Source organism: Amblyomma mixtum, chromosome 5, assembly GCF_055824585.1.
Source record: "Amblyomma mixtum isolate Tamu chromosome 5, ASM5582458v1, whole genome shotgun sequence".
Classification (NCBI taxonomy): Eukaryota; Metazoa; Arthropoda; class Arachnida; order Ixodida; family Ixodidae; genus Amblyomma; species Amblyomma mixtum.
In genome coordinates, this window is record NC_143016.1 from 199,980,994 (window position 1) to 200,001,779 (window position 20,786).

The window sequence follows — 20,786 nt, forward strand, 5'->3', positions numbered from 1 at the left end:
AAAAAGAGGTATTGTCAATTTATGTTTTCGAAATGCTCTCCAGAAATCTTGTCCGCACATGATGAACGATAGTTTTCAAGAGCAGTCCAAGAGGCTGACTAATGCCGGGTACCCCTCCCATGTTCAAGTTTCTGTTGCCGAAAAACTTGTTAAGAAAATGAAACCAGAAAATCAATGTCACGCAAACCCGGTTCCCCGTGAACGAAAAAACCTGGTTGTATTGCCTTATCTTCACAAGATTTCCCACAATTTGAAAAGAATTGGTCAACGAGCGAATGCAACCGTCGTGTTCTCGGCGCCGAAAAAACTTGCAACGTTGTGCAAACTGGGAAAAACAAACACCAACAAAGCGCGCGGATGCACAACTAGGCACCAGAAGCCCTACATCACGTGCGATGAAGGTGTTGTGTATAAAATTCCCTTGTCATGCGGGAAACACTATATCGGCCAGACGGGGAGATGTCTGAACGAGCGCCTAATGGAACACGCTCGCAACGTCAGAAACGGGCAAGGCGGATCGTTGGTTGACCACATTCTCGCATGCAAGTCAAAAACCTGTAAGCCTTTCTTTGATAAAAGTGTCGTAATAGGAAAAAGCAGAGAAAGAGTAACGCGCGAAATCATTGAAGCTGAAAAGATAAATAGGTCAGGATGCTCGTGTGTAAGCACACCTTCCATTCTCCTCTCAGATAAAGAGCTTGTTTTTCTGAGGAATTGATACTGTTCGCACATGTGATTACCGTTTTCTGGCGTATAAATGTGATGCTTCAGGAGATAAAAATTTGTTCGAAGTTAGCGCTCGTGGTGTTCGTCTCTCGTCTCTTGTGTCCTCATCTTTGGCTGCGCTTATTGGAAGAATGTACCAACAAGCCCAAAAAAGCCACGCTATTGGCAAACTAGCGTGCATCGCCACCGTGCGGAACGACACCAAGCAGCAAGCTGCGGCGTGACTCAAGAAAGATTATTGCCTCCAAGACCCGCCACCACGAAAAGATAGCGCGCGGGTGATCAGCGCGCTAAAGTCACTGCGCGCGAGCGAGCTCGGCGAAGGCGGCGGGAAGGCGGCGAAGGCAGCATACGCTGCGCCTGTCAATCCAAGGTCTATTGAAATAGGTCGTGAAGCCGGAGCCCGAATGCGGTCCAGAACCAAGTGCTAGCGACATCAAATTAGGGGTGGAACTAAAGCGCCAAAATGAAATGAGTGGACAAACACGACTAGAAGAGGAAAATAATTAGGACATATTTTGTGTTTCAAAAGCATTCGAAAACAATTGCAGTGATTCCTTTTTAAAATGTTTTAGTTGTGTGCATTTTGTTAGAAAGTATAGCGCTTGCTTTGTAAAAATTTTTATGACAGCGTTCGCTCAGAGCAGCGGCAATGGCAGCGGGACGATGCCAAGGTTGACGGTGCTCTGATGTCATACCCTTGTCATATCTTTTGACCATTCTGCTAGCCCTACTTTTTCCTCGTTGCTCATGGAGGAAAGATCGTTGCTTGTTGCTCGAGTTCTTGGTGTGCATCGTTCGTGTACAGTTTCCGCTTTTCCCTTTTGCCAGCGCTTCTGTGTAGTTTCGTTCGGTTGGGTGCGGTTCTATCGCTTTTGCCCCAAAAGGGCATCGTCTGTGGCCATGGGGCCCCCGTACGCAAAAAAGAGGTGTGCGGTTGCACGATGTGCGAGCGATAACCTGTCTGGCGGCGTCACATTTCATCGCTTCAGCGCTACACCTGCGACATTCAGCGCGACACCTGAGGCGAGGACGAAGGAAAAAGGCACAACGAGAACTGACTACCTAAAAATAGCGTTGGTGGTCGGCACGTCGTGTCTTCTTTCTTCGTTCTCGTGTCGGGTGTCGCGCTGAAGCGTCGCGGCGTTCAGCAGTTTATTTTTCCCGCCAAGCAGCACGTGCGCTGACGTCACAAATATGACGTCACTAAAACACGTGACTTTAACGTCGCGTTTTTGTTTTAATTATGACGTCACTTTTTAGTTGTCCACGCATTTCGAAGACGGCGCTGGCTGCGCACCATGAGCCGCCATGTTTTGAACGTATGGGCTTCTATGCAGCCTACGCTACCATAGTACATCTACCTTGGTCAATCCGCGTGCTGCCGCCAGCTAGCCGAGGCGCAACAGAGGCGTTCGCAACATGAAGCAAATTTATTTACTCGCGTAACTACCGTCGGCTTTCAGGGCCATTATATGTTACCTAAATCCAGCCTTACGAGTGGCGGGTTAGCTGCACTAGATGTGGAACGTGATTCGGGCTCCGTAGGAGAAAACGCGCTTTCAGTGTTCGATTACAAAGAGCCTGCTCTTCGATACGTCACGCAGGAGTCATCTAATTTATGTGCTGGGATTTACAGCATGTTTAATCCACGGCGGCAACTCTCTGCTGATTGCTGGCGCGTCTCCTTGACGTGGTCTCAAGTTCCACGAGTTAGAAACAAGTCTAGAAAACATCTGACTACAGATGTTTCACAGACGTTTCACAGCAAACGTCTGACTGCAGATGTTTAAGAGACGCCGCAGAGGAAACTTCTTCTTGTCGACATCTATGAGACGTTTGAACGCAGTGCAAGACGTTTGTAGTATTTTTGGAGCTGTTACGAGACGTTTGTAAGACGTTTTGTGTTTCGTGGATAGGAGCGTGTCCCAGCACATGCCAAATTTCCTACTACCCAGACAACACAAGTACATCCTCAGGACGTCCTGAGGATTAATTTTTGAGGACATTGTGTTGTCCTGAGGACGTCCTCTTCTAATCCATTTAGTTCTGTTGTCCGGCCTCAGTGCGTCCTCAGGACATCCTCAGATTTCCTCTGGAGGACTTTCTCAGTCTGTTTTCAGGACGTCAGACGATGATGTAGCCCAGGGAATGTGAGTCATTGTTTTCTTAATTATTGTAGGCAGTGTGCACAGGGGTTGTGAAACTGCTTTCTTCGTGCTTCTTTTGTCTAGTATTTTGGCAAACAAATTTTGCAAAAGTTTCGCATACTCAACAAGTAACTGGTTCATTCACCATATTTGTTGGCAGTTACAGGTTATTCTACATGCAATATTTTCCTACAGCAATGACTATATAACTCTCACAGGAGTTGAACTCTGTCGCCTCAGTGGAATAGCCAATCCAACAAATTTCCCAAAAATTTGCACACTACAACCCCATCAGAAGCATGCAGTACATGTGACCAGGTTTGCAAACCAAAATAACTTAACTCCTGAAGGCACATTTTCAGTCAGAATGGTTTCCTACATTACATCTCTATTGTACACAAGTATCTTTTAATAAACCTGAAGTTTTTACGAAATAAAAGCCGAGTGCGAGAGATAAAGCTGGTTTCATCTCAGTTCAATGCCACAATGTTGTCCTGAGATAGGACATTTTAGAAATTTTCGTCCTTGAATCGTTCCGCGAAGTACAAACTGAGGACATCCTGATGAGGACATTTTGCCGTGATGCCCTCAAAAAGTACTCAGAATGTCCTGTTCGGGATGAGGACGTTTTGACCATTTGAGGACGTCCTCAGGACGTTTGGTGTTGTCTGGGTACGTACTTAGTCGTAGTAGCCGACCGAGTGCACGCTCTCCTTTCTCAACGTTATTCTTGATGTGGGGCCGCCAGTCCATATTTACATCATAAATTACGCCTATGTTGTCCGAGCGATAGTGTAACGATGTATATAAAGGCGTGTTGGATTGAAAAAGTAACACACTGCTTTCATGCACATTTAATACCAGATTAATGTTATTAAGCCAAACCTCGGGTGCATTGAGGTAAGCCTGAAGACCTGGGCATGAATGTCTGTTGCAGAGGCAAGGAAGGCTACGTTGTCTGCATAAACATAAACTGTGACGTCAGGGTGGACCGTAATGTCACACATCAGAATATTGGAAAGAAGTGGCAAAAGCACCAAACCTTATGGCACACCTCTGGTCTGGGCATAGGTGTTTGAAGTGAAGGAGCCATCAGTGCAAAAGAACTGCCATCCTGCTAAAAATTCACGGATCCACGCTTTAAATGTAGTACGGCGGGTGTAGCAATGGCATTTTCTTAGAAGGATGGAATGTTCAACACTGTCATATGCTTCAGCAACGTCAAGCGTCACTAACGCTGATACTTTGTTTCACATAGCAAGGCGGGTTCTTCTCTCTAAATCGACATGGGCAGACCATATTGAGCATCCGCGGTGAAAGCCAATCTAGGCTGGACACGATCCACTGATTTCCGAAACATGCTTTGATAGGCAGCTGTGCACAATTCTTTCAACGAACTTTACCAAATTGGATGTTAGAGCTATCGGCCGAATGTTATCAAGACGGAATCCTTTCTTTGAATCTCTTAAGAGTAATACCATTTTCGCCACCTTCCAGGGGTGCGGCAGCCATGCAGCTTCCAATGAAGCATTGGCCAGATTGAGGAGGCCCTGAGTGAACTCTCGAGCTAAGATTTTCAACATACCGACCATCACACCGCCCGAACCCCGAGCCGAGGATTGCATCGAAGAAACTGCAATTAGTAGTTCTGATTTGTCAACCACCATAGTCTGAGCAGGGGTAGGGGGCAAACAGAGGGACTCTGCGTTGCTCGTGAAAACATAATGCGAGTTCTTGTTCGATTCGCTCTAACTCGTCTTTCGCCTCATGTGGAGAGCACAACCGAGCTTATTAACTGCATGGCTGAGGAGTTGACATTCCGTTGCATAAAACGATACAAAGCCTAGTTTGGGGCTGACAAATACGTATTCAAATTTTGATTGTAGTCATTCTTTGCCTTTGCTATTGTTCTTTTAAACGAGGCCGAGAAAAATTTATAGTTGATCCAATTAGCAGGGCTCTGGTTATGCGAAAGCCTCTTCCATGCTTCTCTCTTACGGCGGAAGGCTGTCTCACACGCAGCGTTCCACCATGGAGAAGGTGATTTACTACTAACAGCAGACCGCACAATGAACTGGGAGCTCTCCGTAGCCTTCGAAACTGAATTATACACTCGCTGAGCCATGTTGTTACTGCTGGAGCAAAGGTCAGATGTAAGGGAGGTGCGCAAAGATGATTTGTAGACTGCAAGATTAAAACTAGCTTTCGGGCAGAGCCATGACCAATGAGTGGGTGCACCAAGATGGTGAAAATAATTGGCAAGTGGTCACTAGATGTACCACTGTCAACTGCAGACCATGCCAAGGACAAATCGAGAACTGAAAGCGAATTTCTACGGATGAAGGTAATAACCCCGAGAATAGCAGCAGCGCACATTATTTGCCGACATCCACGCCCATAACATCTTACCATGAGGGTCAGTGTAGGTACCCCAGACAACGTGATGTCAGTTGATGTCAGCAGCAATAATGACCCTATTAGAATTGCCAAGCAAACTGTCCAGATGATCTGTACTGCATACTCCTGCTGGAAAATATACATTAGCAACTGTGACAGGGGCAGAGTGCGGTAAAGTAAGATCAACAGCTAAGAGCTCACAGTCAGGAAGCTACAAATAAGGAAGATCAAAGTGACCTGGACAGTGCCTTGAAAACGTTTTCGAATGTTGCGACCAATGGTGCGTGATTCTGAATGCTGATAAAAGTGTTTATATGCCAATAACCTGAAAAACCATAAGTCATAGCTTCACGTATAAATTAACTGGAGCAAAATGGTGGTTTGAGCTAGTTGGTACATCTTTAAAATTTCACCAGCGCTGCGACTAGGAACAAGAACAGAGAAGGAAGACAAGGACAAGCGCTACTAACAACTGAAAGTTTATTTGAAAAAACACAGATTATATGCACACAACTGACAACCCAAAGCGCCTGCGCTTCCCGCAAAAAGCACGCAAAAGAAAGTTGAGAATCTAGATAGAAAATTTCACACTCATGTAAGTGTACAGATGGTGTGCTAACGCACGTGTCGCTGTTCTTGTGAATGTGATAGGCTTCACACAACTCCCTAATCAGCTGATCTCGATGTCTGAATTTAATCTTTGCTCTGTTAAGCAGTGGAAAGCATGCTTTTTATTAGACACACCGGGTTTGTTCAGATGACAATCTCTGTAATGAAGGGACAGATTTGATGAAGGAGCACCATTCAAAGAGGTTTTATGCTGACGTAAGCGTGTATTTATGCATTTCTCGGTTTGCCCAATGTAATTCTTGCCGCATTTAAAAGGTATGTCATATACCACTCCCTCTGCACATGGCACAAAGGGTGACTCATGATCCACCTGGCATGCATTATTTTTTCTTTTGCCTCTTATTTGCTTCTGTTCCCGGGCTCTTTTGTCAACAATAGCACAAACCTTGCCTAGTTTATTAGGGACCGAAAAGAGCACTTTAACCCCATATCTAGTGCCAACCTGCTTAAGCCTATGGGATAACTGATGAATGTAGGGTATTACCGCATACTTCGTTCTTTCATTACCGGAATTTTCCTGTGCTTCATGTCTACCAAACGACTTCATCTTCTTCAGGATCTTGTTGCTAGCAAGCGCTATCACATCTTTGGGGAAGCCCGCTGACCTTAGCCTTTGAACCTGCTTATCGAAACTGCTGCCTAAAGTATGAATACATGATTTAGTAAGTGCAGATCCTAAACAAGACACTGCTATGCCGCATTTAACTATTTTCGAATGCCCAGACTGATAATTTAGCAAAGGCTTTTCCGACCGCTGTAGGAAGGACCAACAAACATGATTCACCTTTTTCTCCAATCTAATATCCAAGAATTGCAGCTGATTTTCTTCCGGTAATTCAAAAGTAAATTTCAGACTAAACCCGCAGTTTTCAAAAGTCATTAAAATGTCATCCACCTGTGCCTTGAAGTCATGGGATTCAACAAAAACAAGATAATCGTCTACATACCGGAAGATTTGTTTTACACGGTTGTCTAAGTTAACTTTAATGCTCCTATCCGCATAGGAAAGAAAGATATTACTAAGTACTGGAGCCACTTTTGAGCCGATGCACACCCCTGTTTTTTGAACATATAGCCTGCCTTCCCATTCAACAAATGTGGATTTGAGATAAAATGACAGAAGCTCCAAAAACGAGCCCACAGAAACACCACACTTTGAAATGAATGCTTCTTCATCATTATCGTCTACTATACATTTCTTAGCACACTGGAGGAGCCTATCATGCGGCAATGAATAGAATAAGTCCTGCACATCAATACTAAACATATCACACCCACCAGGATTATTTAGTTTAAGATATTCCACAACCGCTACGGAATTAGATACAAGAAACGGGTCTTCTACAGTCAGTGAACACAAATTACTTTGCAAAAAACTTGAAACAGCATGTTGCCAAGTTCCCCGTTCAGTAACAATGCAACGGAAGGGGATGTCAATTTTGTGAGTTTTGGCAGCAAGAAAACACTTCTAAAAAGTTGCCTCTCGCCTTCTTAACGGATGCTTGCAGGCCAACTAAATTCATACCACCTACCAGCCTTAACGCCTCGCTTTTTTGCTTAACTGCACTGGTACGCACAGGCTTAAAGTTTTTGGCGACTGAATTCCTAGCCTTCTCGCGGAAAAGTTTCTCTGGCAGCGTAACGAAATAACCTTCTTTATCCGAGACAACCACGCGAAGTTTTGCGGACGTCAAGAAATCGGTCAGGTGCGCAAAATCCCACCTTTTGACCGGCCCTCCACCACTCTTCTTGAGGGCCTCAACAGATTCCACAATTGATTGTAAAACATTTTATTCGCCGGGAAGAGCTTGGCAAGAGGTCGCGTTAAGTGGTCGAGAGTACATAGCCCTCGACGACTTTGTCAGCCCACTCCACCGCCAAAACTTGCGTTCTGGGGTCAGAGCTAGCCAGCACGGTCTCCCACCGCTCGAGAGAAGGAGCTGTAACTAGATCACCCGGAGGTGGCTCTATTTTGCAGTCCCACAGGATGTGATCGTAGGTAGCACGTTGGCCACAGTGTTTGCAGTTTGGAAGATCTGGATAAATGTGCGCGAGGAGTGATGGAGTGCGTATCGATCTCGTCTGTAGACGACGCCACGTAACCACAACGCACCTAGGTTGCTCCTGTTTCCGTGCTTGGCGCGCGATAGTCCTTCCAAGAGACAACTTTTCTTCTTTTCCCAAAGAAGGCTGGACACCGAATTTTGGACCCAACTTGAGAATCTTCTGAAACTTAACTTAGACAACCGTGTAAAACAAATCTTCCGGTATGTAGACGATTATCTTGTTTTTGTTGAATCCCATGACTTCAAGGCACAGGTGGATGACATTTTAATGACTTTTGAAAACTGCGGGTTTAGTCTGAAATTTACTTTTGAATTACCGGAAGAAAATCAGCTGCAATTCTTGGATATTAGATTGGAGAAAAAGGTGAATCATGTTTGTTGGTCCTTCCTACAGCGGTCGGAAAAGCCTTTGCTAAATTATCAGTCTGGGCATTCGAAAATAGTTAAATGCGGCATAGCAGTGTCTTGTTTAGGATCTGCACTTACTAAATCATGTATTCATACTTTAGGCAGCAGTTTCGATAAGCAGGTTCAAAGGCTAAGGTCAGCGGGCTTCCCCAAAGATGTGATAGCGCTTGCTAGCAACAAGATCCTGAAGAAGATGAAGTCGTTTGGTAGACATGAAGCACAGGAAAATTCCGGTAATGAAAGAACGAAGTATGCGGTAATACCCTACATTCATCAGTTATCCCATAGGCTTAAGCAGGTTGGCACTAGATATGGGGTTAAAGTGCTCTTTTCGGTCCCTAATAAACTAGGCAAGGTTTGTGCTATTGTTGACAAAAGAGCCCGGGAACAGAAGCAAATAAGAGGCAAAAGAAAAAATAATGCATGCCAGGTGGATCATGAGTCACCCTTTGTGCCATGTGCAGAGGGAGTGGTATATGACATACCTTTTAAATGCGGCAAGAATTACATTGGGCAAACCGAGAAATGCATAAATACACGCTTACGTCAGCATAAAACCTCTTTGAATGGTGCTCCTTCATCAAATCTGTCCCTTCATTACAGAGATTGTCATCTGAACAAACCCGGTGTGTCTAATAAAAAGCATGCTTTCCACTGCTTAACAGAGCAAAGATTAAATTCAGACATCCAGATCAGCTGACTAGGGAGTTGTGTGAAGCCTATCACATTCACAAGAACAGCGACACGTGCGTTAGCACACCATCTGTACACTTACATGAGTGTGAAATTTTCTATCTAGATTCTCAACTTTCTTTTGCGTGCTTTTTGCGGGAAGCGCAGGCGCTTTGGGTTGTCAGTTGTGTGCATATAATCTGTGTTTTTTCAAATAAACTTTCAGGTGTTAGTAGCGCTTGTCCTTGTCTTCCTTCTCTGTTCGTGTTCCTAGTCGCAGCGCTGGTGAAACTTTAACGTATAAATTAGGCTCTCTCCCTCTTAAACAAGTATCCAACTACAAATACCTAGGAGTAACCATAAGTAGCGATCTATCGTGGAACTTGCCCATAAACAATATCTGCTCTGCTGCATTTCGAAAATTGTGCTGCTTATGACATAAACTAATAAATGCTCCTTTTAACCCAGTAAACCACAAACCTCCCATAGATGTCCAGATTAAGTCTGAACGTCTATGTACCAAACCAAAATCTCTCAGACGTCTTATCTACCAACCTTTTTTCGTTGAAAAGCTGCAGACGTACCCACGACATTATATCTGCCTTAACCTAGACTCCTCGTAGATATTACTTGTCACGTTCTGGGTATGTAAGCGAGATATATAATTTAAGAATTCCATATTTTTCAATCGTTCGATATTTCGTGTTGCCTTACTGCATTTAAAGTTGGAAATCGCTGTTGACTACAAATTGGAGGCATGACCAGCGCTGCCTGTGTTTTTGTGTTTTTTCGTGCTCGCTTCACGGCAACATTATCCTACCTAGAAAGAAGAAAAATACGGGAAGTAGTAAAGACAAATCTGAATGCACACGCATCAGGTTTCTGACTCAACTGTACGCAGTTGGTTTGAAATGCCAGTCACTTTGGTCAGGATTCGCATTGTTATTTCATTACTATTCTTACATTCAATTTATACCTTGTGCTACAGCCTGCAAGCTATCTCAACCACACTGAAAAGTGAGGACACACTAAAAACTTTTTTGTTATTTAGCAGCGAGGACTATATAATAACTATTTTTTCTGATTAAGCATGTTTTATTCAACGTATCCAACTATTTAAAGTACAAGAATTGGTTCAGTTCAATTTTTGCGAGTTATTTTTTTTTCAAAAATGGCTTAAATCTGCTAATCGCGCTAGCAATGATAACTATTGGAATGTTGAGCTGAGGAAAGCTTAGGCATTTGTGTAGCTGAATGTGCGACCTCATATTTCTTGAGAATAAACTTCTTGAGTCCCGCTTTTTATCATCATGTCAACACTGTAATCATGTCCAGTGCAGGCCAAAAATTTCTCCAGTTAACCCTGTGCCAGCGGCGGCCCCCTTATCCCAGCAAACTTCCGAACCTCATCTGCCCAGCTGCCCTGATCCTATCTGCTGTGCTTGCATTCTCTCTGAATCCAGCCCGTTACCCTAACGATAATTGGTTATCTTGCCTTCATGCAACATGCGCTGCCCATATGCCTGTTCCAGGAGGCCTGTTCTATGCCGCGGACAGGCGGCGGCGGGGAAAGTGCGGTGAATTGTCTAAGCCGCCATCGCGTTGTAGTTCGTATCGTATTTTATCAATAATAGCGCAAACTGCGCATGGCGATTGCAGCTGTGAAAAAAGTAATATGCTACAATTTAAAAATAATTAACTTATTTTTCGTGCCACAGCAAGCCTGCTACTAAGTACAAAAAGAGACGATACAAAATATGTGACAGTTTCGCACATCCGCACGAGACTAGGTTCAGCCATGGCGGCAGTGGTAGAGCGCAGGGCGTGTGCGATTTCTATCGTGTTCAACATTGTGTTTGAAGAACCTCGACACAGAATTAATTATTCCCTTATTATTGCTGGCGAGATTGTTCAACCGTTCTTTCCTTGATGGAGCTGAAGGAAGACAGTTTGCTTGCTTTTACTACTCGGCGAAATGGACCCGTCAGTACGAATTAGGACTACAAGTCGTTTTCACCGGCTGGGATCGTGACCTTTCTTGGTGCGTACTCAGTCTCAGTTTACTCATTGAAGTGTATTTTATGCTATTTTTGCGTTCGTAATGAAGAAATTCTAACGCATTTATCGGCACGTTATATTTTTACGCTCACTCGTTTGGCTGTTTTGCCAAACTCGCTGTGTATTGAAACAAAGGCTGGTGATGTATGCAACTGGCCTCTACTACCGAAATGTGGGCATGCGTTCGGATGGTGTGCCGAAGTGCGTGTGCAAGCACACTCCGCTCAGCACGACTGCCTTTTAGTGCTGCAAGGGCAACCTTTGACGCTTCATAGACTTGCGTCGGTAAAAGTGGCGTAAATTACTGGGTTTGTTTGTTGTGGTTGCTGTGCCATTCTCTTGTCACCTGTAAAAGTGAACAATTATGCTTTCTTTTGCAGCAACCCTGGCTTATTGGGCTCGGCAGAAGAGTATTGATGCCACCGCAGCTGTTAACTTGACGATTATGCTCAACGAGAAGATTCAGTGAAAGCGCCGAGCGCAATAAAATACTGACGCACTAGGAAGTCATCTGCAGTGTTTTGGGCTCCCATGATGGTCATGTCCTCGCTTACTCAACTGTATTTGAGCTAGCTGGAGTGCTTGGACGTCCCGACGACTCCATAGGGAAGTCTGTGGCTGGGATGCAGTAGGTCTCCGTTCCATCTGGAATTGTAACAGGTGTCAGCTGCATCTCGTATTGCAGCTGGTTCCAGTCTGGAAATGTGTCTCTTAAAACAGTAGGACTGGAACCAGTTAGAAATTTTCACCTGGATATTGATCTATGTATAGTCATATTCTCTTTATATAGACGTCTAGGCTACGTAGACTGAGCGTACTTACATGTTCACAAATATCTGATAAATGTAGAGCGTGATGTCTGCAGTACGTACCTACAACGTGAACTGGACCCCAATTTTCATGTTGTAGGTACGTAGATTTTTCGTAAACGGTACTAATATGGATGTCTAATGGAGGTGTCTAATGTCCAGCGTAAATATCTTGCTGATGTCTATGGTACGTTTTATGGTTTACTGGGAACATTAAGCTACTTTGTTATTCTTCAATAATTAGACCTAAACTCGAATATGCATGCATAGTGTGGGACCCGTATACCAAATCTAACGTAAAAAATCTGGAAAGAATACAGAGAAGAGCTGTCAGGTTTATTTTTAATAAATATGCAAGGTCTGACTCCCCAACCACTTTAATGGAGATTAATAAAATCGAACTACTTGAGCATCGCAGAAGAATTGCTTCGGTTAGAATTTATTTCTCTCTTATTACATAACAAACTTGGTTTGGATCCCTCATCATACTTAATGCCAGCACGAACCATACAAACTCGTCAACACCATCCCAATTCTCTAACCCCTATATTCACTAGAACAGACACTTACAAGTTTTCGTTCTTTCCACGCACAGTAACAGATTGAAATCAGCTAGTTAAACCATTGTCCCATGAGTTTTAACCAATTATTACTATCCTGTGTTGTTCTTTTTGAAGTGCTGCACTTTTTTTGTGTGCCTTGATTGACTTGTTCGCCCACCCTGCTTGGACTCCGCAGTATTTTGTAAATAAGTAAATAAATAAAATAACCATTTCATGATGACATAGTTTTGATGAAATCAGGCATTCATTATTACAGCGCAAAGACGGCACAGAACAAGAAGGGGACACAGCAGCGCTGTTGTTGTCCCCTTCTTGTTCTGTGCCGTCTTTGCGCTGTAATAATGAATGTAGGTAACCAACTCGCCCAAAATGTTGTATTAAGAAATCAGGGTCACTAACCCACCGCCTCTCCGCTCGAAAAAAACGAAACCTATTTAATGAAAATTATTTTACAGAGGAGAGCCAAGTTTCTTGTAAGGGCACGTGCTATGTCTGGATGATGGGAAGATAAAAGAAGTTTTAAATCTGTAAGAGAAGAAGCAGTAGATCGGCAATTCCACTGTAGAAGCTTTACACCAGCCATGATAACTAGTCGAGAATAGAGGCTGAAACAGCCTCTGAAACAGCATATCAGACTTTGAGGAGACTTTAGAAGGCCTGGGGGAGAGGTGGAAGCACGAGGCTTCTGTCTCATTTCCACATCAGTAGTGCAGACACAGCTGCCAGGAAGGGACGTGAGTCGATATATTGGTGGTGCAGTTTCAGCACAGGCTTGAAGTGAAGCTGCCACTGGCGGCTGGGGGTGACTTGGTAGCATATATACTCTAGTTCTTTCCTGCGCAGCGCGCTCCGTTTACTTCTGTCCGCCCTTGTACATCAGCCAAACTGGGTGATATTTAAGTGAGAGGGCAGCTGAACATATCTGCAATCTCTCTGCCAAATCAGAAGGCAATTTAGCCTACATATTGTAAGAAGCGCGAAAAAAGTGAAGCACAAAGTTCCTTGCTACAGCTAGAACCAAAACAGAAAGGAAAATAATTGAGTTTGAAGAACACATTTCGAGCTAGTTGGTTTTGCATCACACGAAAAGAGCGCAAACTTCACAAAGGACGCAGAAAGAAGAGATGAGACCGACGCTGTGTCTCATCTTCCCTTTCTGCGTCCTTTGTGAAGTTTGCGCTCTTTTCGTGTGAAATAATTGAGGCCTTCCTAATTGCAAAGACTGCAAATAATTGTGTGAGCACACCGCCCATTATGCTTTCTGATAGAGAAATATCGTTTTTAGAAAGTAATACTTTAAACCGTCCATTTTAACCCTGCACCTTTACTCTTGTTACTTGTTATATTGCTTAAAGCGTTCTTTTTAACCGTGCAGGCCTTTACTGTTGTTATTTGTTAATTGTTCCCACCCTTCCTTGGTCTTAGCTTTTAGCCTCTTCTCGCGTCGCCTTTGCCACTTTGTTGTTGTCTCCATCATTCACTGTTTTAGCCTCGTTGTTAATGATGCCCAGACACTTTTTACTTTTAATCTTTCTTTGAATCATGAATTCATATGGTTCCACTTTTAATTATTTTTATTTCTTTTCTGCTAAGTGTTTAGTGCCTTGCACCTTCAGTTTTTACTGTTGTTACTATTGGTTCCATGTCTCATCCCTTCTGCTTAGCAAGTTTACGCTTGTTATACATATGGTTCTATCGTTTCTTTTGTTTCTCTTTGTATTATTTTCACCTTCAGGCTCTTTATCGCCCCCTCCTTTTTTGCAGAGACGTGTAGGCATGCCCACACTGGTGCTTTTAGATTGGCTCTCCAGCCTTATGTACACCGATCTGTTAAACTTATCTTTGTTTGATCCCGGCTGTGTCACGTGGTGGTTTGGAGTGTATAAAAAGTAGGGGTGTGCGAATATTCGAAATTTTCGAATATATTTCGAATATTATATTTTTAGTACTCGAATTCGATTCGAAATCCAAGTATTCGTGTTGTTTCGAATATTCGACCCGACGCGAATATTCGTATCTAGCCGAATATTCATTGTGAGCACCGTCGTGCATTTAGGTCCGCAAGCCCTATCGACAGATATATAACAACATGGCAGCGCCTACACGGAATGAAAATTCTTCCTTCCTCCAATGGCCATGCCGTAGCTGACTCCGCTGGTGAGCTTTTTTGTGGCTGTACCTGCGAAGCTGGTATAGTCAGAGCTGTGCACGAAGGACCTCGCAATACGTGCCAGGTCAGTGCCAAGTGAGAGGGCATTTTCTGAAGCTGCTATAGTCAGAGCTGTGCACGAAGTACCTTGCAATACGTGCCAGGTCAGTGCCAAGTGAGAGGGCATTTTCTGAAGCTGCTATAGTCAGAGCTGTGCACGAAGTACCTTGCAATACGTGCCAGGTCAGTGCCAAGTGAGAGGGCATTTTCTGAAGCTGCTATAGTCAGAGCTGTGCACGAAGGACCTCGCAATACGTGCCAGGTCAGTGCCAAGTGAGAGGGCATTTTCTGAAGCTGCTATAGTCAGAGCTGTGCACGAAGTACCTTGCAATACGTGCCAGGTCAGTGCCAAGTGAGAGGGCATTTTCTGAAGCTGCTATAGTCAGAGCTGTGCACGAAGGACCTCGCAATGCGTGCCAGGTCAGTGCCAAGTGAGAGGGCATTTTCTGAAGCTGCTATAGTCAGAGATGTGCACGAAGTACCTTGCAATACGTGCCAGGTCAGTGCCAAGTGAGAGGGCATTTTCTGAAGCTGCTATAGACCGTTTACAGCGCGCAGTTCTACCGTTTGAGACCAGATGGCGCCACACGTGCGCTCGGAACACGGCACCAGTACTTGCCTCGTAAGTCGCCGGCGTGTATGCCTCGATGCAGCAGTGGAAATATTGCGGGTGGTTGCCGAATGTGTTCTTTCTACGATGTGAAAAGGCAGAGGAAACACGTGCCTAATAGCCTGAGTCGCTTTGGGACGTTAAATCCCATAAACCTAAACCAAACCAACCAGAGGAAACACGTGCTGTGTTGTGGATCGCAAGAATTGCGACAGAGAGTTAAAGGTGTGGGATGTGGCCGTTTGCGAGCTTCACGGAACCGAACTACACAAGGAGGTAATGCCAATGTTCACGCCCGTTCGACACGCACCGTTTCCGAACTGGCGAACGCAACAAACACGTTCGCCAGTGCTAGATAGCTAATAAAGAAAGGTTTTGATCTTGGAAAACCTGCGAGGGTAAGTGCACAACACAGCCACATGAAGAAGCTGTTCCGCCACCGAAACCATGACGGCGTGCTCTCAGTTGTTGTGCACTGTGCTGAGACCCCATTGATCGTAAGTGATGGTGTGTGGCCATTAGTAAAAGGAGCGCCCGAAGCCGAATTAGGAACGAAAAACAAAAGACGGCTTGCGCTCCTACATGCTGCTGCTCTTTATTATGCACCGCACTGCCGTGCGAGCCGAAAACGCTTACCGTCAGTCAGTGTATTCACGCCGTCTTGGCGCTACTGTTCGATTTCGCTCCAAGTAGTGCGGTTTCCGTGTACCGTATTCGGATTACAGCATTTGGTTTACGGCTCCTGTGCTGGGCGGTTGTCACTTGCTCGTGGTCCATGCGAGACAGTCACTAAAAGTGACTCCGCACGATCAGAGTGAAGCTGATTAATTACAACCAAAGAGACCACGAGCATTTCCATGTCCGCATATCGAGCGTCGAGCGTACCAAAATTTTTTATATGAGGCTGACGTTATTGTGAAATTCGTCTAGCATGAACGCGTTGCCATGCGCGCGTTATATAACAATCGCGGAATCCTTCGAAATGATTGCACGCCAGCTTGTGACGGCTGCTTGATACATGGTACTGCTACCGTGATAGTCAACCTTTGTGTGTCTATTTATATTTGTCGCCTTTCTATGTTTATCCAACCAGTAGGAAATATTTCAGGTTTCCTAAGCACCGTTAACAGGTTGTGAACAAATGCATACGATGTGCATGTGAGCGTTTTACAGCAGTGTCTGCATGCAGGTACACGATAGGACAACGACCTGTAAGGCCACAGGAACATTCAACCTTGCCGTTTTATATAATAATAATAAAAAAACATGAAGCAGAGCGTTCAGCGCATGCAAAGGCGATCCGTCCGTTGGCTCGAAGAGGCGGAGAGCTCAGCGGCTCTACGCGACATGAAGCTCTATCGCGTTTTCACGCCTGAATTCGTGATCAAATTAGGGTTCTCACATGTCCTTCCAAGCTTTGGCCAAACTATAGTGTCGTCTTCCCTCTCCTTTACAACCGTATCAGCCGAAATACTGCCTGTCGGAACCGAACCGTCCGACGCAGCAGCCTTCGCGACGAGGCGCGCGCCGAGCGGTCAGGAGGCGAGTAATGGCGGCGTGATCACGTGATCAAAGATGGCAGCCCCCATGATACGGCGCTGTAAAGCGTCTATAGTCAGAGCTGTGCACGAAGGACCTCGCAATACGTGCCAGGTCAGTGCCAAGTGAGAGGGCATTTTCTGAAGCTGCTATAGTCAGAGCTGTGCACGAAGTACCTTGCAATACGTGCCAGGTCAGTGCCAAGTGAGAGGGCATTTTCTGAAGCTGCTATAGTCAGAGCTGTGCACGAAGGACCTCGCAATACGTGCCAGGTCAGTGCCAAGTGAGAGGGCATTTTCTGAAGCTGCTATAGTCAGAGCTGTGCACGAAGTACCTTGCAATACGTGCCAGGTCAGTGCCAAGTGAGAGGGCATTTTCTGAAGCTGCTATAGTCAGAGCTGTGCACGAAGTACCTTGCAATACGTGCCAGGTCAGTGCCAAGTGAGAGGGCATTTTCTGAAGCTGCTATAGTCAGAGCTGTGCACGAAGTACCTTGCAATACGTGCCAGGTCAGTGCCAAGTGAGAGGGCATTTTCTGAAGCTGCTATAGTCAGAGCTGCGCACGAAGTACCTTGCAATACGTGCCAGGTCAGTGCCAAGTGAGAGGGCATTTTCTGAAGCTGCTATAGTCAGAGCTGTGCACGAAGGACCTCGCAATACGTGCCAGGTCAGTGCCAAGTGAGAGGGCATTTTCTGAAGCTGCTATAGTCAGAGCTGTGCACGAAGTACCTTGCAATACGTGCCAGGTCAGTGCCAAGTGAGAGGGCATTTTCTGTGGCTGGAGGAGTCGTTTCAGTTAGAAGGGAACTACTTCTGTCTGACCATGTGGTGCAGCTGGTTTTCCTTCACGACAACCTTTTACGTCATCCCAGCAACGCGCTTTTGTGCTGATGGCAAGCTAGCCTTAATCAATGCTATGTACTAGCCATCTTCGCTGATATTTCCACTCTTCTAAGAACAATGTTCGAGACTTTGATACTTTTTGTGCAGCCACACACACCTTTTGTGTTCATTTAAACATCGATAGTTGAACCGTGATGTTCTTGGGTGCCCAAATAAATGTTTTGTAGTGATTAAATGCATCTGTCCTTGATTATTCGATATTCGATTCGATATTCGGAACTAAGTATTCGTATTCGATTCGTATTCGAAAAATTTGATATTCGCACACCCCTAAAAAAGGAATGCTCGAAGCGTGCCCGAATAAAAGTTGAAAGTTTGTGCTCTGTGTGCGTGTGTGTTTACTGTCTATGGCCTCGTTCTTTTGCGCAGTTTAATCATGCTACAGTATGCGGTTTGTTTGTTCTGCGGTTGCTTGGCTATGCCATAAATGCGATGTAACGTAACAATGTGAAGCAATGTAGTGCCGTAACGTAACATAACATTGCACAACTTGTTTGCACTGGAGTGGAAGTTACAAGTACGATGCGATAGCTTATTATTATTAACACGTTATTAACCTATTTCCCTATCGCTGCGTACTGACTGCGTTGAGACCATGCAGTGCATTGGTTTGTAAAACATGTTCACGCCCAAAGGGCTCAGTGCTGAGCAAGGTAGCAGGTCCATATATGGCACACCTAGAGTTACATGTCCCTGGATTGTGAGCAGACCTCTCTTTCTCACTCCTGTGGAGCTGTGGATCATCAGCTCCCAGTAAACCATAAAACGTACCATAGACATCAGCAAGATATTTACGCTGGACATTAGACACCTCCATTAGACATCCATATTAGTACCGTTTACGAAAAATCTACGTATCTACAACATGAAAATTGAGGTCCAGTTCTCGTTGTAGGTACGTACTGCAGACATCACGCTCTACATTTATCAGATATTTGTGAACATGTAAGTACGCCCAGTCTACGTAGCCTAGACGTCTATATAAAGAGAATATGACTATACATAGATCAATATCCAGGTGAAAATTTCTAACTGGTTCCAGTCCTACTGTTTTAAGAGACACATTTCCAGACCGGAACCAGCTGCAATACGAGATGCAGCTGACACCTGTTACAATTCCAGATGGAATGGAGACCTACTGCAGCCCAGCCACAGACTTCCCTATGGAGTCGTCGGGACGTCCAAGCACCCCAGCTAGCTCAAATACAGTTGAGTAAGCGAGTACATGGCCATCATGGGAGCCCAAAACACTGCAGATGACTTCCTAGTGCGTCAGTATTTTATTGCGCTCGGCGCTTTCACTGAATCTTCTCGTTGAGCATAATCGTCAGGTTAACAGCTGCGGTGGCATCAATACTCTTCAGCCGAGCCCAATAGGCCAGGGTTGCTGCAAAAGAAAGCATAATTGTTCACTTTTACAGGTGACAAGAGAATGGCGCAGCAAGCACAACAAACAAACCCAGTAATTTAAGCCACTTTTACCGACGCAAGTCTCTGAAGCGTGAAAGGTTGCCCTTGCAGCACTAAAAGGCAGTCGTGCTGAGCGGAGTGTGCTTGCACACGCACTTCGGCACACCATCCGAACGCATGCCCACATTTCGGTAGTAGAGGCCAGTTGCATACATCACCAGCCTTTGTTTCAATACACAGCGAGTTTGGCAAAACAGCCAAACGAGTGAGCGTAAAAATATAACGTGCCGATAAATGCGTTAGAATTTCTTCATTACGAACGCAAAAATAGCATAAAATACACTTCAATGAGTAAACTGAGACTGAGTACGCACCAAGAAAGGTCACGATCCCAGCCGGTGAAAACGACTTGTAGTCCTAATTCGTACTGACGGGTCCACTTCGCCGAGTAGTAAAAGCAAGCAAACTGTCTTCCTTCAGCTCCATCAAGGAAAGAACGGTTGAACAATCTCGCCAGCAATAATAAGGGAATAATTAATTCTGTGTCGAGGTTCTTCAAACACAATGTTCCCACGGAACACGATTGAAATCGCACACGCGCTGCGCTCTACCACTGCAGCCATGGCTGAACCTAGCCTCGTGCGGATGTGCGAAACTGTCACATATTTTGTATCGTCTCTTTTTTGTACTTAGTAGCAGGCTTGGTGTGGCATGAAAAATAAGGTAATTATTTTTAAATTGTAGCATATTACTTTTTTCACAGCTGCAATCGCCATGCGCAGTTTGCGCTATTATTGATAAAATACGATACGAACTACAACGCGATGGCGGCTTAGACAATTCACCGCACTTTCCCCGCCGCCGCCTGTCCGCAGCATAGAACAGGCATATGGGCAGCGCATGTAGCATGAAGGCAAGATGACCAATTATCATTAGGGTAACGGGCTGGATTCAGAGAGAATGCAAGCACAGCAGAGAGGATCAGGGCAGGTGGGCAGATGAGGTTCGGAAGTTTGCTGGGATAAGGGGGCCGCCGCTGGCACAGGGTTAACGGAGAAATTTTTGGCCGGCAGTGGACATTATTACAGTGTTGACATGATGATAAAAAGCGGGACTCAAGAAGTTTATTCTCAAGAAATATGAGGTCACACATTCAGCAACAGAAATGCCTAAGCTTTCCTTAGCTCAACATTCCAATAGTTATCATTGCTAGCGCGATTAGCAGATTTAAGACATTTTTGAAAAAAAAAATAACTCCCAAAAATTGAACTGAACCAATTCTTGTATTTTAAATATTTGGATAAGTTGAATAAAACATGCTTAATCAGAAAAAATGGTTATTATATAGTCCTGGCTGCTAAATAACAAACAAGTTTTTTAGTGTGTCCTCACTTTTCAGTGTGGTTGAGATAGCTTGCAGGCTGTAGCACAAGGTATAAATTGAATGTAAGAATAGTAATGAAATAACAATGCGAATCCTGACCAAAGTGACTGGCATTTCAAACCAACTGCGTACAGTTGAGTCAGAAACCTGATGCGTGTGCATTCAGATTTGTATTTACTACTTCCCGTATTTTTCTTCTTTCTAGGCAGGATAATGTTGCCGTGAAGCGAGCACGAAAAAACACAAAAACAC

At 44.7% G+C, this 20,786-nt stretch overlaps 1 long non-coding RNA gene across 1 annotated transcript; it reads right to left on the bottom strand.

The window, feature by feature from the left end:
- Positions 1-19,001: 19,001 nt before the first annotated feature.
- LOC149345417 (uncharacterized) lies at positions 19,002-19,761 on the bottom strand. The gene is made up of 2 exons (XR_016282843.1): positions 19,525-19,761; positions 19,002-19,127 (listed from the first exon to the last, which is right to left on the bottom strand). It is a non-coding gene; the product is annotated as an uncharacterized LOC149345417 (long non-coding RNA).
- Positions 19,762-20,786: the final 1,025 nt, after the last annotated feature.